This window comes from Caretta caretta, chromosome 4, assembly GCF_965140235.1.
Source record: "Caretta caretta isolate rCarCar2 chromosome 4, rCarCar1.hap1, whole genome shotgun sequence".
NCBI classification, from domain to species: Eukaryota; Metazoa; Chordata; order Testudines; family Cheloniidae; genus Caretta; species Caretta caretta.
The window spans coordinates 104703877-104731000 of record NC_134209.1 but is presented as its reverse complement, the minus strand read 5'-3'; the positions used below and the strand labels follow the sequence as shown (position 1 = coordinate 104731000).

General features: G+C 40.2%; 1 long non-coding RNA gene across 1 annotated transcript in view; it reads left to right on the top strand.

Moving 5' to 3' along the window:
- Positions 1 to 27124, top strand: part of LOC125635965 (uncharacterized) — a 405253-nt gene that overhangs the window by 305366 nt on the left and 72763 nt on the right. The window contains exons 6-8 of the long non-coding RNA XR_012668174.1: positions 5962 to 6056; positions 8821 to 8842; positions 14025 to 14063. This is a non-coding gene — a long non-coding RNA (uncharacterized LOC125635965). The remainder of the gene's footprint in view (positions 1 to 5961; positions 6057 to 8820; positions 8843 to 14024; positions 14064 to 27124) is intronic.

Here is a 27124-nt window from a genome sequence, read left to right as displayed (position 1 = left end):
AGTCATGCAATTGTGCAGAAATGTACACACTTAATATGCATGAACTTACATATATTTTTTTTGCAGATTTTCGGTGTTTGAGAGCTCAAATGTCAAGTTAACAGCATAACTGGTCAGAAGTATATTTATAGCTCAGTTCTATGCATGTAATCATGGTGACCTAGTACCTGACCTTTTGAAAAATGATGATCTAAATGCACCTATCAACATTTCTAAGGAAGTATGTATAATCACAAACAAAAGTAAAATGATAAACTCACATCTCTAATTCCTCATCCCCAATTGCCTCCTTCATTGTTTCAGAGATTCAACCCTCCGAATGCATCCTATTAGCCAAAAGTTTGAATAAATAGATGGATCTTGCAACATAGGCCTGTTACAAAACCTATAAAATCTATTACAAAATAACTATTTGTAGACTGCAGATCTCGCTTAGCGCAATTCCACTTTTAACTTAATCTTTTTGTGGATCAGCCCTTCCAGCTCACAGACCATTTTTGTTTTGCTTCCTAAACTACCTCCAATTTTTCTACTAATGAATTTCCAAAATTGAACATAATGCTCCACGTGCAATGACACCAGAGCTGTACACAGAGGAACTACTTCTTTCATGTTAATAATGTAACTCCTCTGACAAAAGAAGCACAGAAATGCATTGGCCATGTCTTCTGCCTAACTGCATGGCACACTTATGAATAATATGCTGTCCACTGTAACCTGGGGTCTGTTTCAATATGGCTGCTTTCTCACTACCAATGAATAGCTGTGTTTTGGATTACTTTTCTTCAAATGTCCCAGCTAAAAGTGATTTGTTTCTAATCTCTCTACTTCCCTCTGCATTATTTCTTTGCTTTGACTGGTGTATAGAGTATTATCTACTAATGTCTTAACCAACTATTTACTTTCTCTCTGAGATCATTCATTCATGATATAGTGAGGCAAGCATACTACTCTTCCTTGAGATTATCTATGAATGTGTGGCATGAATCCAGAAGTGGTCTAGGTTTACCAATTTCATAAACATTGGAACCTATTGGCTCCTTTATCACTTATGCCATGTGATCACAGAAGTGCTTTAGTTATTTTCAAGAGTTATATTTTGTGCCTTTTGAATCTTCATTGGGCAAATTTGCCATTTCCATTAGCATTAAAGGACAAGCGACAAACCACGTCTGAATGTGTGTGGAGCTCACAATCAAAGTAGATCTGATGAACATTCCATATCACACCCCAGTGTAACCTTTCATTACAAATTAACATAAGTGCTAGTTTTCGTTATCATCATCTTAAGTAGGATACATTTACTGAGGAGAAAAAAAAGTGACAAGATAACCCTCGAGGTGTTAAAGAATCCTCTACATTGGTTAGCAGGATGTGTAGGGCATATAAGAAAGCTGTTTGGCAGGATTGCAAAATGGTTTAAACAAGTCAACCCTCCTTCATCACCAGCTCCAGAATAGTATAAAATGCTTGTGTGCCCAAGGGAACCCCTTCCTAAAACATAATAATAAGTTTTGATGTACCAAGTATATCAGAACAAGTTAAGAATCACTAAAGACAAGTTAGATGTCTTCAGGTCAGCAAGGCCTGATGAAATACGTCCTAGAATACTTAAGGAACTGGCTGAAGAGATCTCTGAGCCATTAATGATTATCTCTGAAAACTCATAGAAGATGGTAGAATCATAGAATCATAGAATATAAGGGTTGGAAGGGACCCCAGAAGGTCATCTAGTCCAACCCCCTGCTCAAAGCAGGACCAATTCCCAGTTAAATCATCCCAGCCAGGGCTTTGTCAAGCCTGACCTTAAAAACCTCTAAGGAAGGAGATTCTACCACCTCCCTAGGTAACGCATTCCAGTGTTTCACCACCCTCTTAGTGAAAAATTTTTTCCTAATATCCAATCTAAACCTCCCCCACTGCAACTTGAGACCATTACTCCTCGTTCTGTCATCTGATACCATTGAGAACAGTCTAGAGCCATCCTCTTTGGAACCCCCTTTCAGGTAGTTGAAAGCAGCTATCAAATCCCCCCTCACTCTTCTCTTCTGCAGGCTAAACAATCCCAGCTCCCTCAGCCTCTCCTCATAACTCATGTGTTCCAGACCCCTAATCATTTTTGTTGCCCTTCGCTGGACTCTCTCCAATTTATCCACATCCTTCTTGAAGTGTGGGGCCCAAAACTGGACACAGTACTCCAGATGAGGCCTCACCAATGTCGAATAGAGGGGAACGATCACGTCCCTCGATCTGCTCGCTATGCCCCTACTTATACATCCCAAAATGCCATTGGCCTTCTTGGCAACAAGGGCACACTGCTGACTCATATCCAGCTTCTCGTCCACTGTCACCCCTAGGTCCTTTTCCGCAGAACTGCTGCCTAGCCATTCGGTCCCTAGTCTGTAGCTGTGCATTGGGTTCTTCCGTCCTAAGTGCAGGACCCTGCACTTATCCTTATTGAACCTCATCAGATTTCTTTTGGCCCAATCCTCCAATTTGTCTAGGTCCTTCTGTGTCCTATCCCTCCCCTCCAGCGTATCTACCACTCCTCCCAGTTTAGTATCATCCGCAAATTTGCTGAGAGTGCAATCCACACCATCCTCCAGATCATTTATGAAGATATTGAACAAAACCGGCCCCAGGACCGACCCTTGGGGCACTCCACTTGATACCGGCTGCCAACTAGACATGGAGCCATTGATCACTACCCGTTGAGCCCGACAATCTAGCCAGCTTTCTACCCACCTTGTAGTGCATTCATCCAGCCCATACTTCCTTAACTTGCTGACAAGAATACTGTGGGAGACCGTGTCAAAAGCTTTGCTAAAGTCAAGAAACAATACATCCACTGCTTTCCCTTCATCCACAGAACCAGTAATCTCATCATAGAAGGCGATTAGATTAGTCAGGCATGACCTTCCCTTGGTGAATCCATGCTGGCTGTTCCTGATCACTTTCCTCTCATGCAAGTGCTTCAGGATTGATTCTTTGAGGACCTGCTCCATGATTTTTCCAGGGACTGAAGTGAGGCTGACTGGCCTGTAGTTCCCAGGATCCTCCTTCTTCCCTTTTTTAAAGATTGGCACTACATTAGCCTTTTTCCAGTCATCCGGGACTTCCCCGGTTCGCCACGAGTTTTCAAAGATAATGGCCAATGGCTCTGCAATCACAGCCGCCAGTTCCTTCAGCACTCTCGGATGCAACTCGTCCGGCCCCATGGACTTGTGCACGTCCAGCTTTTCTAAATAGTCCCTAACCACCTCTATCTCCACAGAGGGCTGTCCATCTCTTCCCCATTTTGTGATGCCCAGCGTAGTAGTCTGGGAGCTAACCTTGTTAGTGAAAACAGAGGCAAAAAAAGCATTGAGTACATTAGCTTTTTCCACATCCTCTGTCACTAGTTTGCCTCCCTCATTCAGTAAGGGGCCCACACATTCCTTGGCTTTCTTCTTGTTGCCAACATACCTGAAGAAACCCTTCTTGTTACTCTTGACATCTCTGGCTAGCTGCAGCTCCAGGTGCGATTTGGCCCTCCTGATAACATTCCTACATGCCCGAGCAATATTTTTATACTCTTCCCTGGTCATATGTCCAACCTTCCACTTCTTGTAAGTTTCTTTTTTATGTTTAAGATCCGCTAAGATTTCACCATTAAGCCAAGCTGGTCGCCTGCCATATTTACTATTCTTTTGACTCATCGGGATGGTTTGTCCCTGTAACCTCAACAGGGATTCCTTGAAATACAGCCAGCTCTCCTGGACTCCTTTCCCCTTCAAGTTAGTCCCCCAGGGGATCCTGGCCATCCGTTCCCTGAGGGAGTCGAAGTCTGCTTTCCTGAAGTCCAGGGTCCGTATCGTGCTGCTTACCTTTCTTCCCTGTGTCAGGATCCTGAACTCAACCAACTCATGGTCACTGCCTCCCAGATTCCCATCCACTTTTGCTTCCCCCACTAATTCTACCCGGTTTGTGAGTAGCAGGTCAAGAAAAGCGCCCCCCCTAGTTGGCTCCTCTAGCACTTGCGCCAGGAAATTGTCCCCTACGCTTTCCAAAAACTTCCTGGATTGTCTATGCACCGCTGTATTGCTCTCCCAGCAGATATCAGGAAAATTAAAGTCACCCATGAGAATCAGGGCATGCGATCCAGTAGCTTCCGTGAGCTGCCGGAAGAAAGCCTCATCTACCTCATCCCCCTGGTCCGGTGGTCTATAGCAGACTCCCACCACTACATCACTCTTGTTGCACACACTTCTAAACTTAATCCAGAGACACTCAGGTTTTTCTGCAGTTTCGTACCGGAGCTCTGAGCAGTCATACTGCTCCCTTACATACAGCGCTACTCCCCCACCTTTTCTGCCCTGCCTGTCCTTCCTGAACAGTTTATAACCATCCATGACAGTACTCCAGTCATGTGAGTTATCCCACCAAGTCTCTGTTATTCTCTATAGAGTTCTCTCTCTATAGAGATCCAAGAGGCCTGGAAAAGGACAAATAGAGTACCTAGCTATAAAAAAGAGGGGAAAGGACAATCCAGAGAATTATACATTTTGTACCTGGAAAGATAATGGAGCAAATAATCAGTCTGCAAACATGTAGAAGATAATAAGGTGATAACTACAAGTCAACATGGATTTGTTAAGAACAAATAATGTCAATCCAATCTAATTGCAAATAATAAGGGAATACTGACAATTTAACAAATCATGCTCAGAATTTGCCCCATTAGATATTAAATGAGAACTCTGATGGATTATGTACCCTGCTGTTCTTATCTAGAGAGAAAGCAAAGCACAGATGCTGGCCTGTTTACGCAGTCTGGCTTGCTTGGGATACCACAGTGTAGTCAGGGAACTCTGCAGCCTGAAAAAACCCTGGTCAGGATGTAGAGATACACGGGTCTCTGCCCAAGAGAGGTGATGGCTGAGGCGCTGGGAGCCTAGAGTGGGTCCCCTCGAGGGACCTTGGAGGGGGAACACAAGTGCACTTGCCCTGACCTGTGATACACATTGCCTAAGTTTCATTTGGCTATGTTCCTCTAAAGAGCCAAATGTCACAAACACTGTTATTCCACAATCTGATGACCCCACAACATGGGAAATCTAATTCTGCCTGTGTTGTCATCAAGAAAAGCTCACTACTCCTGTCTCCCTCAGATCCTCAAGACCTGTCATGTAGAAGTTGGAAGCCGATCCCAAACTGGACTCCAAACAATACTTTAAAGTCCACTACAAGAAAATAAAACAGTTTTATCATAGCTGCCAACAATCTGTTGAAAAATTTAGATCACATTTGTGATATCTGAATTTGATCCAAAATTTCTTGTGCTTCATTTTAAAGAGCTGAAACTTGGCAGGCTAAGCTTCCCATTTGGGAATGAGAGGTGGTATGGGATTGTCTTTGAAATGTGGAATCTGCTCTGCCTTCTCAGGTTCCCAAGTCACTGTTGCAGTAATAGCTGATGTATATTGTACTGACACCTTAATGTAACTGAACTTCTGATTAAATGTGAATAAAAGAGCTGAGGCAAAGACAACAGGATGATTCTGGCATTAAAAAAAAACTAGAAAACAAAACATAGTTACTGCTAAACTCACTCCATAATCCAGTAAACAGTGATATTGACAAAAGACTGTAATGCTGGCAGACCAGGTGCCAGCTCATGCCAAGGCCCACAGCTCACTAAACACTGACACATGCATAGCTGGAAACCAGTTTGGCTTATCTGTGTGTTAGTATTGTTAAAATAGATATTAGTGTTAGAAGAATGTGCTTAGTGTTTAAACTGTATGGAACGCTTGTTGGATGGTGCATGTATTAATCCTACTTATAATATCTGTATCCAATGCTGTAAGGTAACACTTCAGTGTTTGCTCTATAACTGTAAAATGTGTATTCAGAAACTCTGTAACTCACCAAATGGGACAAAAACTTCACCTAATGCAAAATGCTTGAATCCTACAAAAGGTATTATCGCCTGCTCATCAGGAAGGACTACTGAATCCAAAAGGGCCATTATGGAACAACTTTGTCAATTGCTCTTGCCCCCCACCCATGAAGAGGTTAGTGCAGAAGCCCTCATCCCATCAGGTTGGACTGTAGGGAAATGGTCTTAAAAATCCTTGACCAGAAGGAATTGGGGTATTTTTATGCTGTTTGGAAACTAAGAGGCAAAGATTCCTAAACATAAGCAATAGATCCCCAGGATTAACCTGGGTTAGCCCTAATGGATATATAGAGCTGGCATATTTCAGCAGCTCTATCACCATCTGAAACCTAAAACTGCAACTTATTTGTGTGTGTATGTTTATTTGTTTTAACCTTGTAAATAACTCTCCTTTCTTTTTTCTAGTTAATAAATCTTTAGTTAGTTAGAAGGGAGGGTTATAGCAAGTTCCCATATCTATAACTTATGTCTACATCCTCCTCATAATTGTTTTTTTCTGCCACATAATCATCCCCCACAACTGGCCTCCCTTGTCTCTGGTGCCTTTTGTCAGCAACACTTCCTATATTGTGATGACCTGCCTTTTGGTGAGTGGTAACTCGGCCCTCTAGTCAGGTCACCAATCTGTTTTGGCTCCTTCAGGAGTAACAAAATCCAAAGAAGTATGAAGAATTCCACATCCTTGGGAAGAGTCTTCAGCCCATGTCCTGATCCGTTTGGGTGGCTCATCCTCACCTCATGGCCCTTGGCATCTCTATCCTCTCCTCACTCCTGAGAGGAGGGGGAGGAAAGGTGGTTGGTAGGGGAGCCCAGGCTTTCCTACTCCACCAAGTTCCAGCCCAGGGCTCTCTGAGAGGCAACAATATCAGTGCCTTGAGGCTGCCTCCCTGGGCCACTTTCTACCGTTCACCTTTCCCCAGTCTCAAAGTCTTACATATGACAGCAATAATATTAACAATGATAAAAATAATTTGAATCTTCAGCCCTTCAGGGCTGTGCTGCTAACCCCTTCCTGGAGCAAAGGCTTCTGCAGCACCATTGTTCAACTCTCAGGATAGGTTTGTTTTCTGCCCTGTGTGTCTCTTATTTAAGCTCCTTCCTCCAGCTAGAGTAGTCTCTGCTGGTGTGGGCGGACGGGCAAGGCAGAGTCACCTAGGCCCAGAACTGCTCCATAACCCCTTCAGTTCTAGCAAGGGCACCCCAGTGCAGGGTCAAATAAGAGGTACTGTGAGAAGAAGTTCTGTTGCATGTTAGTGAGCAAGTCTGACTCAATCTAACAAAATAATTGAGCCTATGGAAGTCTGAGTTAGTGTGGTATACATGCCAAAGTCTCTAGAAGAAGGTAAATATTTTACCACTTCAGAATTCAGCCCCTTGTCTTCTTACTTGTTCATAAAATGGCTAGCACACATGGGGTGCAATATAGAATAATAAATTCCTTTTTCTTGCTGAAAAAAATTAAGTAAATTTCATTAACTAACTTGGTAACATGAGAAATGAAAGCAGAGACTGATGGCAAAATGTATTTTTTAGGAAATAAATGCCACCAGGAAGTGTATTAGACCTGGGCATGGCTATTGGTCATTATTAGCATTACACTAAGTATTTCAATTCAGTTTTTAAAAGGGACTGCAAAAACAAAAATAAAACCGTACCTTTGGGCTATTTTCTTCTCCCCTCCTTTTTTACTTCAGAGGCAGCTGGTCCAACCCCCCTTGCCAATGAAGAGTGGTTCATAGACTGCAGTCTGCCCCAGGGAGAGGGGGCTAGATGGTGACTGGCAGTGGCCACTGAGGCAGGGTGGGGTAGAGGGTTGGGGGATTCCCTGGGTGGGGAGACTCAGATTGTGGGTTACTGCTGGGGCGGAACCCTGACAAGGAGGGCACCAGGGTCTGGGAGGAACATGGGGACCAGTGGCAGGCGAGACACTGGCCTGTAGAGGGTGCTTCTGTCCAGAAGAGCTCATTCCCAGGAGGACCGACCGGAGGTGTCACACCAATGAGTCGTCGCCCCGCGACAGGTTGCAAGACCGTTTTGGCTGTAATGCTAATTTGAAACAAGCTTGCAGAGGATTATTCAATTTGTTCAGTTTCTTTGAACTTGTTGAATATGCTGTACTTTATGCAAGCAATTCATATTGTCAAAATATTGCAAAATAAAATTAGATTTGTAGTGCATAAAAATTGGTGCCTACTTTGCATGAACAAAATACAGTTCCAAACTGGTAGTATAGTATGTGTTCAAAAATCCAAGCAGCTGTTCTGGGGGTAATTACTTGATTGGTTACCCATATTTTGAGGCATGACTTAGACACTGATGTTTGAAAATGCAGCTCAAACATTAGGAGTGAAATCCTTGCTCCACTGAAGTCAGTGGGGCCAGGATTTCAGCCTAGATTGCTAGATGGTTCAATGCAAGTAGTCACAGAATTTTTAAAAGGAATTTTGATAATTCCACATCTATCATATGACAATCTAAATCTACCATTTAGAAAGCTTGTCAATGTGGAATTATCAAAATTCCTTTTAAAAATTGTGTGTGTGTGTGTATATATATAAATAAATTTAGTTTACAGTGTTTACCAGTTCATTTCAGGTTAGTTTAAGAAGACAGTGAAAGGTTATTATATTTATTAGTCTCTGTTCTTTCCTCAAAATTTACTCTTTATTACATTCAGTGATTCATTTTCACTGTTGTTTTCATTTCATGTCTTTGAATTTTATTTTTTGCTTCAGGGCAAAGCATAAGGGCAAAGTAATCATAAGATAAAATAAAGACTTTTCTCTCACATCTCCTTTCAGCTGAGATTAAACAATCTGTGTTGATTGACAGAATATTTTTTTCCCATTATTAATTCTTTTTCTTTCTTTCTTTCTTAGCTCTTCAGGGTGCAACCTGATGGTAAGTCAGGGTACATTCCATACCATGAATAAAATAATGGCTTTCTTGAGAATAATTGTAGCCAAAAGCAAACTGATTGAACTTTGTAAATGAGTAAGTATTATTATAAAGGATTTTTTCCCGCTGTTGAACAGAATACCCTTTCTGGAAAATACATAACATAATATACTTTTTAATCCTACATCTTAAGTGGAATTTTCAAAAGATATAGTTAGGCTTAAAATTTTGCAGATGTATGTTGATTATTGAGGAATTCTCTCTCTTAGGTAAACAGACCACCATATTTGATCATTTCACTCTATGGGTTTATCCTCTCACAGATTTTAACTTTCAACCCTACCTTTTTCTATGATCAAAGAACAATACCAGCTCCTATTAGATACAACTTCACAACTGTCATAAATATAAAGGGAAGGGTAAACCCCTTTGAAATCCTTCCTGGCCAGGGGAAAGCTCCTCTCACCTGTAAAGGGTTAAGAAGCTAAAGGTAACCTCGCTGGCACCTGACCGAAATGACCAATGAGGAGACAAGATACTTTCAAAAGCTGGGAGGAGGGAGAGAAACAAAGGGTCTCTGTCTGTCTATATGCTGTTTCTGCTGGGGATAGACCAGGAATGGAGTCCTAGAACTGTTAGTAAGTAATCTAGTTAGGTACGTGTTAGATTATGATTTCTTTAAATGGCTGAGAAAAGAATTGTGCTGAATAGAATAACTATTTCTGTGTATTTTTTTTGTAACTTAAGGTTTTGCCTAGAGGGATTCTCCATGTTTTGAATCTAATTACCCTGTAAGGTATCTACCATCCTGATTTTACAGAGGGGATTTCTTTACTTCTATTTACTTCTATTTCTATTAAAAGCCTTCTTGTAAGAAAACGGAATGCTTTTTCATTGTTCTCAGATCCAAGGGTTTGGGTCTGTGGTCACCTATGCAAATTGGTGAGACTTTTTATCCAACATTTCCCAGGAAAGGGGGGGTGCAAGTGTCGGGAGGATTGTTCATTGTTCTTAAGATCCAAGGATCTGGGTCTGTAGTCACCTAGGCAAATTGGTGAGGCTTTTTACCAAACCTTGTCCAGGAAGTGGGGTGCAAGGTTTTGGGAAGTATTTTGGGGGGAAAGACGTTTCCAAACAGCTCTTCCCCAGTAACCAGTATTTGTTTGGTGGTGGTAGCAGCCAATCCAAGGGCAAAGGGTGGAATATTTTGTACCTTGGGGAAGTTTTGACCTAAGCTGGTAAAGATAAGCTTAGGAGGTTTTTCATGCAGGTCCCCACATCTGTACCCTAGCGTTCAGAGTGGGGAAGGAACCTTGACAACAACTATCCCAAGAAATTTAACAATTGTTGTGAAATACAGCACAAATAATACTTAGTGGGAAAGTGTTTGCTCTACAACTAATTTCATATTACAAATACAGATATTGTGACAAAGTTCCTCCTCTACCTTGGTGGGTCTTGCGCTTATTGGCGGATTTGCTCGCCTTGGAGCTTCACGGCAGCCCTCAGTTTGGCCATTTTCATGAACCCACAGTCCAGGTCAACTCCTCTGTCTGAGCAGGAGTTAGGAGGTTTGGGGGGAACCCGGGCCCACCCTCTACTCCAGGTTCCAGCCCAGGGCCCTGTGGAATGCAGCTGTCTAGAGTGCCTCCTGGAACAACTGCGTGACAGCTACAACTCCCTGGGCTACTTCCCCATGGCCTCCTCCCAACACCTTCTCTATTCTCACAGGACCTTCCTCCTGGTGTCTGATAATGCTTGTACTCCTCAGTCCTCCAACAGTACACGTTCTCACTCTCAGCTCCTAGCGCCTCTTGCTCCCAGCTCCTTACACGCGCACCACAAACTGAAGTGAGCTCCTTTTTAAACCCAGGTGCCCTGATTCCATGGGAATCAATGGAGTTTCTGCAATTTACAACACCCATGGATCTGATTCTAAATCTGAAAGTCTAAATACAACCCCCAAATGAACATTAACTCCTAAAACCTAGACATAGTTGACAGTTCTGTATCACAGAAAGTGTGATGTTATCCTGTAGTGGCTAAACCTCAGAAAGGGTATGGGACATGCTGTTACTGATAAGTAGAAGCCGGTGGCTTCAGAACTAGAAAAAGAACCTTCCATTCTGTTTTCTGGATATGTGTATGATTTATCTAGCAACTGTGCTGTTGTCTGTATCACATGGATTTGCTAGAACTCAAACATGTTTTTTAAAAATGTAATCCTGTTTGTAACCTGAACCCAAACCCTAGCCTCAGCCACAAAATAAACAAAAGGAAGTTGGGGAGTGGCAGGCAAGGGAGAGAGAGAAAAGGAAAAAACACAAGAAGCAAAACAACACCTTTAAATCTAAAAGAAAATCAATTTTGCTTTCCAACATAACATAGATATTCAGAGCTTGATCCATAGCCCATTGAGGTCAATGGAACTCCCTCATTTCACTTTAAAAGGAGTTGGATCAGCCCTAAATTCCACTATAAAGGCTCAGATTCACAATCTATGCATTGCTTTATCCTGGGGTTAACCAGCTGTACCAAGCGGGGATGCAATCATTATTATATAACATTGTCTCCAAGGAAGTTTTTCCTACTATTGATTTAGATATTGTCTACACTTAAAATACTACAGTGGCACAGTTACTGTGCTGCAGCTGCATTGCTAGAGCGCTTTAATGTAGACACTACCTATACCAACTGGAGGGGTTCTCCTGTCAGAGTAGGTAATTCACCTCCCTGAGAGGCAGTAGCTAGGTGAACAGAAGAAGAATTCTATTGCTGACCTAGGTCAGTGTGCACGGGGACTTAGGTCACCTTAGCTATAACTCTCAGGGGGGTGGATTTTTCACACCCCTGAGAGATATAGTTATGCCAATCTAATTTTCTAGTGTACACCAAAAAGAAAAGGAGTACTTATGGCACCTTAGAGACTAACCAATTTATTTGAGCATAAGCTTTCGTGAGCTACAGCTCACTTCATTGGATGCATACTGTGGAAAGTGTAGAAGATCTTTTTATACACACAAAGCAAATGAAAAAATACCTTCTCCCATCCCACTCTCCTGCTGGTAATAGCTTATCTAAAGTGACCACTCTCCTTACAATATGTATGATAATCAAGGTGGGCCATTTCCAGCACAAATCCAGGGTTTAACAAGAACGTCTGGGGGGGGGGTAGGAAAAAACAAGGGGAAATAGGTTACCTTGCATAATGACTTAGCCACTCCCAGTCTCTATTCAAGCCTAAGTTAATTGTATCCAATTTGCAAATGAATTCCAATTCAACAGTTTCTCGCTGGAGTCTGGATTTGAAGTTTTTTTGTTGTAATATAGCAACTTTCATGTCTGTAATCGCGTGACCAGAGAGATTGAAGTGTTCTCCGACTGGTTTATGAATGTTATAATTCTTGACATCTGATTTGTGTCCATTTATTCTTTTACGTAGAGACTTCCAGTTTGACCAATGTACATGGCAGAGGGGCATTGCTGGCACATGATGGCATATATCACATTGGTGGATGTGCAGGTGAACGAGCCTCTGATAGTGTGGCTGATGTTATTAGGCCCTGTGATGGTGTCCCCTGAATAGATATGTGGGCACAGTTGGCAACGGGCTTTGTTGCAAGGATAGCTTCCTGGGTTAGTGGTTCTGTGGTGTGGTATGTGGTTGCTGGTGAGTATTTGCTTCAGGTTGGGGGGCTGTCTGTAGGCAAGGACTGGCCTGTCTCCCAAGATTTGTGAGAGTGTTGGGTCATCCTTCAGGATACGTTGTAGATCCTTAATAATGCGTTGGAGGGGTTTTAGTTGGGGGCTGAAGGTAAAGGCTAGTGGCGTTCTGTTATTTTCTTTGTTAGGCCTGTCCTGTAGTAGGTGACTTCTGGGAACTCTTCTGTTCCTGTTTCTTCATCAATCTGTTTCTTCACTTCCGCAGGTGGGCACTGTAGTTGTAAGAATGCTTGATAGAGATCTTGTAGGTGTTTGTCTCTGTCTGAGGGGTTGGAGCAAATGCGATTGTATCGCAGAGCTTGGCTGTAGACGATGGATCGTGTGGTGTGGTCAGGGTAAAAGCTGGAGGCATGTAGATAGGAATAGCGGTCAGTAGGTTTCCTGTATACGGTGGTGTTTATGTGACCATCGTTTATTAGCACTGTAGTGTCCAGGAAGTGGATCTCTTGTGTGGACTGGACCAGGCTGAGGTTGATGGTGAGATGGAAATTGTTGAAATCATGGTGGAATTCCTCAAGTGCTTCTTTTCCATGGGTCCAGATTATGAAGATGTCATCAATATAGCACAAGTAGAGTAGAGGTGTTAGGGGACGAGAGCTGAGGAAGCGTTGTTCTAAGTCAGCCATAAAAATGTTGGCATACTGTGGGGCCATGCAGGTACCCATAGCAGTGCTGCTGATCTGAAGGTATACATTGTCCCCAAATGTAAAATAGTTATGGGTAAGGACAAAGTCACAAAGTTCAGCCACCAAGTTAGCCGTGACATTATCGGGGATAGTGTTCTTGACGGCTTGTAGTCCATCTTTGTGTGGAATGTTGGTGTAGAGGACTTCTACATCCATAGTGGCCAGGATGGTGTTATCAGGAAGATAGCTAGTGTACACCAGACCCTAGAGGAGTGGCATGTGTGTGAACCTGCCATAGAATTCGACTTCTCTTTTCATTTGACTCTAGAGCTCAGGAGAGATGATTAAATGCCATCCATAAAATAATGTATCTGGTGAATTTCACAGCAGTTTTTTTGAATACATTATTTAACAAATAGCTTTTCCCATTATGTGCACAGCTTACAGTGCTGGGTGAATAATTCACTAGTATATATGAATTTTGTGAAACCTTGTTTCCTACATCTTGTTACAACCACAGGGGGCCTCAGTTGGAACTCTTGTATAGTCAATTACACTGATGGTAATGGAGAACAACTTTCTACCCTGCCAAAATAATACTAATAATGTATGACAATTCCTTTTGTTAAGATCTCTAACTTCATTCCAGTGTGCAGGTAAAGTCTTGGACTCAGGTAGAACCATTCTGACTTCAATGGGGCTCCATGCAGGCAAATCCTTACATTCAATTGCAGGGATTTAATACATTACTACCTATTCTAAACACAACTGTATAGAGTTATTGAAAATATTGTGATGTTTCAATACTACATTTTCTTCTTCCTTTATATTGTCAGGACTGATTATCATGAACAAAGGAAAATATTGGAAATAAGGTATGAAAATATTTATTTTAGAATATGAAAATAGAGAATAGCACCTATAAAACATTTGAACCATCACATACATTCATACAGATGCTTCCCCGTAGGGCCTTTGCTGATGTATACATTTAAAAGGGGAAAGCACATGTTTCTAATGGTTCATGACTGAGACATGCAAATATATAAAAACTTGTGCAAACTTAAAATCTATTGGTTTCTTTGTTAGAGGATGTTGGCAGATCTGTGTTACTGGGGCAGTCACAGTAGTAAAAGTGCTGACTAAACAGAGAGTCAAGAATTAACCACCAGAAAGAATTTTTTGTGGTAAAAACTTTAAAGTTAATTAGGTAAATTTAATGTATAACACTCATTAGTTACTCTTGCTCTTTAGAAAACAAGTACAATACATTTTCCATGTCCTTATCTTTAGCTTGACTACCTGAGTAATGTGCTGCTACCATATATTAGCAAAACTGTAGGTTTTTCTTTCATTGCAATGGCATTGATATAAGCAAGGGTAACATCAAAGCAAGCAGGGGAAATCAAAAACTGTAAACTAGGATTTCTTTTAAACATTCAACAAAAACTTTAAAATGGTTGTAAAGTTCAAATCTGGCACAGAGAGCCTGGAGCGTTAAAGCAGAGATGTGATCTTGTTTTCTAAACTGATTTTTTCAGACTTAATGGAGGATGATCCAGAAACTGAGTAACTGAAAGTGAGAGACAAAAAGAAATGGCAAGTAAACGTCCGAGATTAATGAGTAACAGTCTACTAGGGAAGGAAGGGGAAAATAAGAACCAGAACAGGGGAGATGGATAAAAAGAACTTCTATAGGTGTCAGACAGATCATTAAGATGCAAAGATACAAAAGAGAAAAGGGTGACTTTTTAAAGCCACATATATGCATTTATTAACTTTTATTTTTCAATGAAGCAACATGTTATAAAAATAGCTTTAAACTGCGAAATATACATTTACTGTGGATTGAAAAATTACTTTAAAAATTTCTTCCATAGCTGTTAAACTGCACAGATAAGATTCTTAATAACTAGCTAGAATCCAACTAACATACAGTAATTGTCTTGTTACATCAAAATCACAGGCAAACCTATTTGGGACACTCACCTAAAGTCCTAGCAAAGGTAGCTACTTAAACAGATTTCTGTAGCAAACTATAAGAAGGCTTAAATGTTCCTCTCTCCCCTTTCAGGATTTGATGGTTTTATTACATGAAATTACAGTAATTTAGAAATACCGGTAATGCAATACTACCCATACACATTAAGGTCTGTATCTTATAATAACAAAGTAGCAGTAACACACAAATAGTGGGCCAGAGTCACAGATGCTTCCACAGGGATGGACGTATGTGGCAATCTGGCCTCTCCATTCCAAGGAGGATTTATCCTAAAAGTGAACAGGTAGTAGAAACACTCCTGCATTCTCTCAAGGTTTCCAGCTGGATAGAGCAACTTCTGCTTACAGCTAGTGCTTCATAGGAGAATCACTGGTGCTGAATAAGCACATCTTCCCACACTGCTGCCTGGGCCACATCCTTTCCCCAGCCAGTTAAACCCACCACTGATCTCCCTGGTGAAATTTCTGCCAACAGCCTCAGCCAATGCATTCTGTATTTTAAGGGATGTCTCCTATTTAGTACCTGATGTCCCTCAAACGATATCCAGTAATGAGCTACTAAGAAGCATTTGATCATATAGAAAATGTTTCTGGTAACAACAATATAAAGGATTATATTGTCCATTGTGATATAAATGTCTGACCATATACATGCATAAATATTGTGGAACTGAGTTCCTTAAAAATAAGCTTTGTCCCATGATTTTCATATAATTGTTTTTTATTTCACTGAAAGTCAATTGGTGTTATGTGCCCAAATCCTTTAGCTGCTTTTGAAAATCTACCCCAGAAAGGTAGATACCATTTTCTTTAGGATCCCTGATGACTTTAGGTTCTTTGGTGGAGTTGGTTTGGTGAAGGATGCAGACCTCTCCACACAAACTAAGGTGAGGGAAACTAGATCTTATGCCCTCTTTAACGCAAATTATTATGAAAAAAATACAATCGGTTGAAATCAAAGCTAGGCAGATGTACAGAATTTTGACTGAGTCAGGAAACTGGTTACAAAAGCAGTATTTTTTCTAGTATCTGAATACACATAACTGTGTAAAAAGTGCAGCATAGTTTAATGTTTAATTAGTGGAAATGCCAGATAAGGTCAAACATTTTGAAATATCCCCAATTTGAACACTCCTATCATGAATTTTATTCTAAATGTTTTACAATATTTTAAAATACACAATTATTAGAACAATACAGAATATTATTTCTATTCCCCCAAAACAAAGGAGGCGGTGGCATTCTCAGACTGTTTTTTTCTTTTATATTTTTAAAGAAAAAATGAAATGAACAAACAATCCAATAATGTTACTTTAGCTCAGAATAGCTCTTTTTTGTTACTCTTCATATCCATATGTTTATTTTTTTAAAATTACTTTAAAACAAAAAACAAAGGGAAAATGAAGACATTGGTAAATCTATTATTGTTGGTTAGAATGGAAAGTTATGATGTTTTCAATTCATCCAGAAAAGAAAATCAAAAGCAGTCCAGGGATATAGAGCTAAAGGAAAACTCATCTCAGGAACTTTAGAACAAGGTAATGGTTAGACTAAAGGGACATGATGTGCAAACTCTCATTAAATAATTAAGAAGCTGTTTTCAAAATCAGTGACATTTAAAGAGAGCAATAAAATCTTTCCTGTTACACTCTAGCTCCAAAACAAATGACTGATTTAAAGACATTGCGGGGTCTCTTTCCAGCTGATAGGACAGCTGAGTGGGAGTAACTGAGAAGGATTCTTTTCAATGCATTAGTGTGGGTGCAGATGAAAATGGCTGGTAGTTACTGGCTCAAAGGCAGATGGGGGAATAGTAGGAAAGTTTAGGACAGTCAAAAGGATATTGGTACATGAGGAAGAGAGGGATGAAGCTACAGGAATCTCCAAAAAGGGTTTTAGGCAGTTGGCGACAAATGAGTGTGTTGGAGGGAGGGAAATTTTTGTCTGGAACATTTCTACTTGATTCTGTTGAAAACTTGAGGGCCTCAGAACTCTTGAAATTTTTCCTTAACACTTTTTGATACTCTCTTTCTTTATCCTACTACCTTTAATTTAGTGATTGATACAAATAAATATGAATCAGCCAGTGACTTAATGCTACCAATCTGACACTTTCACAAACACTGACACATTTACAAAAACCAATATTTAAAACTTAGATGTCTTAAGTTAGGAACTTAAACCCATATTTTGGCACCTAAATAATGTGAATTAGATTCTTGTTAAAGATATCCAGAAAATGGAATACAATTCATGAAAAATATTTTAATTTTATTTTTGGTTTTAATCAAAATGTTGTTTTTCTTGACATTTTCTGACTGGTTCTGATTTTCATGTTTTCACACTGCTAAGTTCCACCAGAGAATGGAGCCACCTTGAGAAGAGGCCTATTATTCCAAAGGAACCTGTTAAAATAGCCTGGCAATTTTCTGGAGCAATTGCTGTACAAGTTTACTCATTAGATAATATGAAATTGACTGTATTATAAGCAGAGCTGGTAGCACTGCTTTAATTGTGGTTGACCAACATTTTCCGTTATCAGACCCTCTTTCAGTTGCTTATAAGTAGGCAAACTTTAATCGTTTGTGCTGAAATTTTCTGTGCCTGGTGTCTGATTCAGGCTGAATATATATAATGTATATAAATTTTAGCAGAAACAATTTAGCTGTTTACAGAGCCAGGTTAGGGAAAAATATATTTTTTGCCCATGTTAAAAAAATTGTATACTTCATTCATTGAGACGCTCTATTGCCTCTGTGTTGTGAAGCAGGATCTTAAAATTTAGCAGGGAGGTTATTTGTGTGTGAAGGATGTATCTCTGGCTGATCCGAGGAAAAAGTTGTCTAAATTTGGCCAAGTTATGGACCTCTGAAAAATCTCAGTTTGCATATGTTCAGTAGAGACTTGTTAGAGTTTGGCAACTAAATTCTCTAAAGATTCTTGAGCTGGCTGGAAATTGATTTGGAACTTTTTCTGTTGGAAAATGCTGATTTGTTGAAAGTGAAACATTCTGTGGGATTCTATACAGCATAAAAATGTAATAGTATTTCACCATTCACCTCATTTCTACTTTTAAAAATATTTAGAACATTGAACACAAGACTTGACAAGCTGAAGACTGTTGCTGATCCTGTTTTGTGCCTTTCTTTGGATTAAAGTGTTCTTTCCAACAATAGCTAACTTGCCACATTTGAACTCTGAAATGTAAACCAGTATTTGAGCAATGGCAATTATTCCTTTGCCATTTCAGGGGTTCAGAAGACCATTTCCAAGCTCTCTACTTGGAGTGAATTTTACCTGTGATTCACATCTTCAGGTTTGACAAAACAGCATGAAGTAAATGGACAATTTTCATATGTAAATGGACAATTTTCATATCTAAAAATGATAGTTCATTACTTGTCCTTCCTTGTCTTCCCCATATTAAATTTGGTGACCAAATATGATGATCGTCTCCTCCAAAATATCTCAAAGTTGGATCTTCTATATGTCCCAATGGCCAAATCTTATATCCACTCCTTAATCATCTCCCACCATGGCTACTGCAGTCTCTCCTGTCAAGTTTTTGATGCTAGCCTTGCTTTCTTCCATGCTGTCTCTTGAACATCTTGTCCAAAGCTGTTTGGTAGGCCCCCTCTTCTGCCTCATTCAAATTCATTCCTAAGGACTTACTTAAATAATGTCTACAATACATGAGGGGGCAGTAAACATTTTTTTAAAAAAGGGCACAAACACCAAGAGGAGTGCAAAGCTGACCATCTTGAGTGATTGCATGTTCTTATGTTCTTATTTCCTCCTTGCTCAACTCTTCTCTTCCCACATTTCTGTCTCTTTATGCACCTCACTTGTTTTGTTATATAAATTTAAGCCTGCAAACTCTTCTGGGTGGGAATCGCCTCTGAACTTGTTTCTGTGGCATGCCTAATTTACCACTGGGCCTTTGACAAACAAATAATGATGAAAAATGATAATGAGCTACCAAAAAAGTTGCAGAATTTTTGAATGGCAAATCATGTCTTGAAGCTTCTATTGATTTCCTCATGAACAAGTGCCATGTCACTTCCAATTAAAACGAATCTTACTATCTAAGATGTATGGAACGACTTGTAGGAAGTGATGATTCTATTCGTCATGAAAATGAAATGACACTGCTGCTGGGATAAAGCAACCAGTCAGGAGGCCTCTCAGTATGTACGTACTAGGTCTCCATGACCCATGCCTCTGATGGTTGATACAGCACTATTTTTACTGCTTTAGCAAAGGAATTGTTAACTTCAGGATATATTTGGGATGTGTATTAATCCAGGATATAGACACATACATTGTGATTTATTTGAAAGGTATAGTTCATTTTACTGCTTACAAAATTAAAACCTTAACAGTAAAATAAAAAGAAGACTTCTCCTTACTTCTGCCTACTGTGCTTACTCTGTTATTCTATAGTTACCTAACTATGTTTCTTTCCTGAAGATTAATGATCACTTTCAGGTAAAATGCCACTGACATCTGTAATCCATGAAAAAGTTTGTGTTGTAATGGTCTTGGAATCTGAACAATATATATTTTAAAATAATTAATGGGATTAAATATACATTGGATAGAGGACTGTCCTGCATATATATGTGGGGAGAGAAGTGGTGAGGTGATGGTATCTTAGAAAAAACAATAATTTAATTTGAAATGTCCAGGGATTGAGGCTAAAAAAGAAGAGCAGCTACTATGCATTTGTGTTTTATATGCCTATTTATTATGCATGAGCAGCATGGTATACAGAATATAATTTACAGCATGGGAAATTTTAAAATATTCCAACTCATAATAAGCACAAAAACTGGATTCACTTTTGCCTTTAATACTTAAATTTCCACGGACACAGCAGACTTTCCCAACCATGTCAATTTTTAAATACCCACACTGAGGTGACAGACCTGTGCAGGTCACGCTGTGACATGTGCATGAAATAAGATTTGTAATTATCTGCTTTTGTGGACTGAGAGAGAATGAATTACTTTATGCCAAAGACATTACAAGTGTTCTCCCTAACTTTTTAAACTGCTCAAATTCCTTTGGCTTCTCTACCTGTTAAAGTGCTATATGTAAGCATTTTCACTTTTTAGCTAGGCAAAATCTGAAATGAAGCCCCATCTTTTGTTGTCATGCTCAACGTCTTCCTGAGTTTAAAAGCTGCTTATAGTTCCCTCTCACTTCCTGGTTTCTCAATAGGAACACACAGTTCCTTCCTGACTCCCTAGACTGGAGGGAAGGCTCTTCCCGTTCTAGACTGCTGAGAGACACGTAGCTTTGCACTGTTTTTTCCCCAAAGTATGATAGGTTTGGGTTAGCCGAGCTCCTGTTTTACTCCTTCACTCTCTCCACATAGCACTGGGGGCCTCAGAGTCTCTCTTTCTTCAACTTTCTATATTAACTCAGCATTCTTCTGTTCTTCCTCATTCCCTGCTTAGCCTTGGCAGCTCATTCTTTCCCTTGCAATGAAGGTAAGGGCAATATTTGGCAGCTGTATCACTGTTGAGCAATTTTTTCAGAGAACTGTGGCCCTGGAATTCCTTTCTCTGCTTGGGTAGTGCTGACCAGTGAGCGGATATTGCCAGGGGCTATGGAGAATGTGCTGATTCAATACATCCTGTCAACACTGTTTGCTGGCAAGGCTTCTATGGATCCTCTGACAGACCTAAGGGTGCCCCTTCCTGACAGAAACCATGTGGAAGGACAAGTGGCAACACCCTAGGTCTCCTCAGGGTGTATAGCGCTCCTTTACAAGGGACTAAAATGGTAAAGTGATGATATAGAGTCACTATAGAGTCACAAACTATAGAGTCACAAAGTGGCCAGAAGGGATCACCACATCATCTAGTCTGACCTCCTGTATATCACAGGCCACCAGCACCACTCAGTACCGACACACTAAATTCAACAACTGAAATTAGACCAAAGTATTATAATCCACAGAAGACCAGACGATTATGTGTCACAGGCAGAGAATAGGAGGAACCGAGGTGCATAGTGCCCCCACAGTGGCAGGGAAATGATTAAGCGAGATATACCGAGATAATCCTGGCAAGTGACCCAGACCCGTATGCTGTGAAGAAACATAAAAACCCTCTCAAGTCACTGCCAATCAGACCTGTGGGAAAATTTCTTCCCAACCCCACATGTGGTGATTAGTTATACTCTGAGTGAGCAACAGCCAGGCAGGCAATCACCTGTGTGAGAGAATTCTAGGTGCCACTTCAGAGCCCGTGCCTTTCCTGGCCTTGGTCACAATCGCTAGCCATGGCCATCCCTGAGGCTTCAGAGGAAGGAGATTTTAAAAACAATAACAAAACTCATAATACAGTGGGGGAAAAATACCTTCATGACCCCTGTAGGTGGCCAGCTGAAACTCTGAAGCAAGATCTTTTAGAAACTACATTTTGCCCTCTGAAATATTCACTTCTTTGTGTGAATAAGTCACCAAATGATATAGACATCTGTTTATCATCAAATTTTGTTATGTGAGTATTGTGGGAGTTATCATTACATTTGAATTAATAAAACAGGTTTCCAAATCAAACATGCCGAGCAGCAAAATCTTCATCAAGCAAGTACAAATTAAATGCTACTGGAGACTCACCGCCAAGGCCGACCAAAGTATACTCCCACTAGGTGTAATATTCTTTACTTGCAGAGAAGTGTCCCTGAAAAAAGGTGAGGTAAATGAAATATCCTTTCAGATGACCAATTTCTGATCTCTATATTTTTGTGGACTGTCTTGGAGAATTCTACATATGAAACTGCCTATTAGAATCATCACAAGTTTGTTGTGATCCCCTCTATTTTTCAGAGAATCTATAGCCAGTTCTTCATGTTTACTCCTTTGTAAAAAGTGATCTTTACATTTCTAGGGACAAATTCTTTGAGAGCACTCCTTCAAAATTCCACCTCTAAGAAGGAGCTGATGGTTTAAAAAACTATTTGCATGTGCACATTTATCTCTTATACACTTACAAATTGGCACTTGAACAACATGTTTCATATTTTGTCCTGGATTGTGTGACAGCCGAGTAGGGTTCCAAATATCCAACCCTTTTACAATTGCAAAGAAAGAGCAAATATAAGCTATACGCTTTGTCTTATGAGTACCTTGGCAACAGGGGTTTCGTTAGCAGTAGCTGTTGTTTGTTTAAGCTTTGAAGAGGGCATTTTAAAAAATGCAATTGTTTGTTTACTGCTAGGTTGACTGCTAGCTTTCATATGGTACTATATATGTTGCAATACAATGGAAACTCAGCATGAGGTTTTGTTAATGTGCTAAATTCCTGGTGTGGATGTAAAAGACTATCTTTCAAGACAACCTCTATGCCAATATAAATTGTATTCATTCACAAAGTTTCCTGAAATGCACTGAAGTTGAATTTTTTTAACAGCAGTTCATGCTGATAGTTGGGCGTTGGAATTCAGCATAATGAGAATCAGTGAAATTAAAAAGCAAAATAAAAGCCAAGCAGTTTAAAGGAAAAAGCAATTTCCTACTACACAAATCATAAGAAAATTACTGCATTTCTTAAAAATGTTCCATCTCTTCAAAATGTAAGAAATTAAGAGCAATTGCCAGTTTCCGCATGTTGTAGCCCAGTCAAAGAGCAGGTACCTTTTCCAGGAAGTTAAAAGTTTTGTAGGTAGAAAAGGTAGATGGCACTGGTAGAGATGTTAGCATAATTTTGTGATTGCACAAATATATACCTAGCAAAGAGACACTACATTAAATGATGTGGACTGTTAAAATTAGGGTTACCAAGCAATTTAAAAAATAATTGTGACTGTGTGATTAAAAAAATTAATCACGATTAATAGTGCTGTCAAACAAGAATAGAATATCATTTATTTAAATATTTTTGGATGTTTTCTACATTTTCAAATATATTGATTTCAATTACAACACAGAGTACAAAGTGTACAATGCTTACTTTATAGTTTTTATTACAAATATTTGTACTGTAAAAAACAAAAGAAATAGTATTTTTCAATTCACCCAATACAAGTATTGTAGTGCAATCTTTTTATCATAAAAGTTGAACTTACAAATGTAGAATTATGTACAAAAATAACTGCATTCAAAAACAAAACAATATAAAACTTTAGAGACTACAAGTCCATTCAGTCCTACTTCTTGTTCATCCAATTACTCAGACAAACAAGTTTGTTTACATTTGCAGGAGAAATGCTGCCCGCTTCTTGTTTACAAATGTCACCTGAAAGTGAGAACAGGCATTTGCATGGCACTGTGGTAGCCGGCATTGGAAGATATTTACGTGCCAGATGTGTTGAAGATTCCTATGTCCCTTCAGACTTCATCCAGAGGACGTGTGTCCATGATGATGATAGGTTCTGCTCGATAACAATCCAAAACAGTGCAGACTGACGTATGTTCATTTTCATCATCTGAGTCAGGTGCCACCAGCAGAAGGTTGATTTTCTTTTTTGGTGGTTCGGGTTCTGTAGTGTCTGCATTGGAGTGTTGCTCTTTTAAGACTTCTGAAAGCTTGTTCCACATCTCATCCCTCTCAGATTTTGGAAGGCACTTCAAATTCGTAAACCTTGGGTCAAGTGCTGTAACTATCTTTAGAAATCTCACATTGGTACCTTCTTTATGTTTTGTCAAATCTGCAGTGAAACTGTTCTTAAAAGGAATATGTGCTTGGTCATCATCTGAGATTGCTATAACATGAAATATATGGCAGAAGACAGGTAAAATAGAGCAGGAGACATACAATCCTCCTTCCTCCCCCGACCCCCCCCGCCCAAGGAGTTCAGTCACAAATGTAATGAAAGCATTATTTTTAAACCAGCATCATCAGTATGGAAGCATGTCCTCTGGAATGGTAGCCAAAGCATGAAAGGGCATATGAAAGTTTAGCATATCTGGCACATAAATACCTTGCAATGCCAGCTACAAAAGTGCCATGTGAACGCCTGTTCTCACTTTCAGGTGACATTGTAAATAAGAGGAGGGCAGCAGTGTCTCCCATAAATGAAAACTTGTTTGTCTCAGCGATTGGCTGAACAAGAAATATGACTGAGTAGACTTTGTTTTGTTTTTCAGTGCAGTTATTTAACAAAAAAAATCTACATTTGTAAGTTTCACTTTCACGCTAAAGAGATTGCACTACAGTACTTGTATTAGCTGAATTCAAAAATATTATTTCTTTATAATTTTTACAGTACAAATATTTGTAATCAAAAATAATAATTTAAAGTGAGCACTGTACACTTTATATTCTGTTGTAATTGGAATCAATATAATTGAAAATGTAGAAAAAGTGGAAGTTTGGACAAATGACCAGGGAAGAGTATAAAAATATTGCTCGGGCATGCAGGAGTGAAATCAGGAAGGCCAAATCACACCTGGAGTTGCAGCTAGCAAGAGATGTTAAGAGTAACAAGAAGGGTTTCTTCAGGTATGTTAGCAACACGAAGAAAGTCAAGGAAAGTGTGGGCCCCTTACTGAATGAGGGAGGTAACCTAGTGACAGAGGATGTGGAAAAAGCTGATGTACTCGATGCTTTTTTTGCCTCTGTCTTCACGAACAAGGTCAGCTCCCAGAGTACTGCGCTGGGCAGCACAGCATGGGGAGGAGGTGACCAGTTCTCTGTGGAGAAAGAAGTGGTTCGGGACTATTTAGAAAAGCTGGACGAGCACAAGTCCATGGGGCCGGATGCACTGCATCCGAGAGTGCTAAAGGAGTTGGCGGATGTGATTGCAGAGCCATTGACCATTATCTTTGAAAACTTATAGCGATCGGGGGAAGTCCCGGACGACTGGAAAAAGGCTAATATAGTGCCCAGCTTTAAAAAAGGGAAGAAGGAGGATCCTGGGAACTACAGGCCAGTCAGCCTCACCTCAGTCCCTGGAAAAATCACGGAGTAGGTCCTCAAGGAATCAATTCTGAAGCACTTAGAGGAGAGGAAAGTGGTCAGGAACCGTCAGCATGGATTCACCAAGGGCAAGTCATGCCTGACTAATCTAATTGCCTTCCATGATGAGATAACTGGCTCTGTGGATGAGGGGAAAGCAGTGGACATGTTGTTCCTTGACTTTAGCAAAGCTTTTGACATGGTCTCCCACAGTATTCTTGCCAGCAAGTTAAAGAAGTATGGGCTGGATGAATGGATTATAAGGTAGATAGAAAGCTGGCTAGATTGTCAGGCTCAACAGGGTAATGATCAATGACTCCATGTCTAGTTGGCAGCCGGTATCTAGTGGAGTGCCCCAAGGGTCGGTCCTGGGGCCGGTTTTGTTCAATATCTTCATAAATGATATGGAGGATGGTGTGGATTGCACCCTCAGCTAGTTTACAGATGACACTAAACTGGGAGGTGAGGTAGATACGCTGGAGGGTAGGGACAGGATACAGAGGGACCTAGACAAATTAGAGGATTGGGCCAAAAGAAATCTGATGAGGTTCAACAAGGACAAGTGCAGAGACCTGCATTAGGAAGAATCCAATGCACCGCTACAGACTAGGGACCGAATGGCTCGGCAGCAGTTCTGCAGAAAAGGACCTAGGGGTGACAGTGGACGAGAAGCTGAATATGAGTCAACAGTGTGCCGTTGTTGCCAAGAAGGCCAATGGCATTTTGGGATGTATAAGTAGGGGCATTGCCAGCAGATCGAGGGACATGATCGTTCCCCTCTATTCGACATTGGTGAGGCCTCATCTTGAGTACTGTGTCCAGTTTTGGGCCCCACACAACAAGAAGGATGTGGAAAAATTGGAAAACGTCCAGCGGAGGGCAACAAAATTGATTAGGGGACTGGAACACATGACTTATGAGGAGAGGCTGAGGGAACTGGGATTGTTTAGTTTGCGGAACAGAAGAATGAGGGGGGATTTGATAGCTGCTTTCAACTACCTTAAAGGGGGTTCCAAAGAGGATGGATCTAGACTGTTCTCAGTGGTAACAGATGACAGAACAAGGAGTAATGACAGAACAAGGAGTAATGATCTCAAGTTGCAGTGGGGGAGGTTTAGGTTGGATATTAGGAAAAACTTTTGCACTAGGAGGGTGGTAAAACACTGGAATGGGTTACCTAGGGAGGTGGTGGAATCTCCTTCCTTTGCAGTTTTTAAGGTCAGGCTTGACAAAGCCCTGGCTGAGATGATTTAGTTGGGGATTGGTCCTGCTTTGAGCAGGGGGTTGGACTAGATGACCTCCTGAGGTCCCTTCTAACACTGATATTCTATGATTCTATGAAAAACACCCAAAATATGTAATAAATTTCAATTGGTATTCTATTGTTTAACAGTGCGATTAAAACTGATTAATCACAATTAATTTTTTTAGTTAATTGTGTGAGTTAACTGTGATTGATCAACAGCCCTACTTAAAATACATACAAAAAAATGTACACAAGCCAATAGGATAATAACAAAAAAGGAGGTGAAGATGAGCACAGAAAGCAGAAATACTCTACTTTATATGGGAACCAATTAAGATCTAAAGGTTAGGTTATGCAACCCTTGATCAAACTGGTGAGAGTATACAGAGAAGTGAGAGGAATAACTAGTGTTTACTAAAAATAATGAGGAGTACTTGTGGCACCTTAGAGACTAACAAATTTATCTGGGCATAAGCTTTCATGGGCTAAAACCCACTTCATCAGTTCCATGGAGTGAAAAATACAGTAAGCAATGTGTATATCTATATATATATTACAGCACATGGAAAGATGGGGGTTTACTAAAAGGCCCACAAATTTCTTAATGCTGGGGAGAGAAATTCAGACTAAGTTTGAATATTACTTACTTATTCTGGCCAAAATGTTCAAATGTGAGTGCCTCAAGTTAGGTTGTTAAATCTATACATAAACACCTAAATACATGTGTCCTAGTTTTCAAATGTGTTGAGTACCTGTTTCTCCCTTTGAAGTCGGTGGG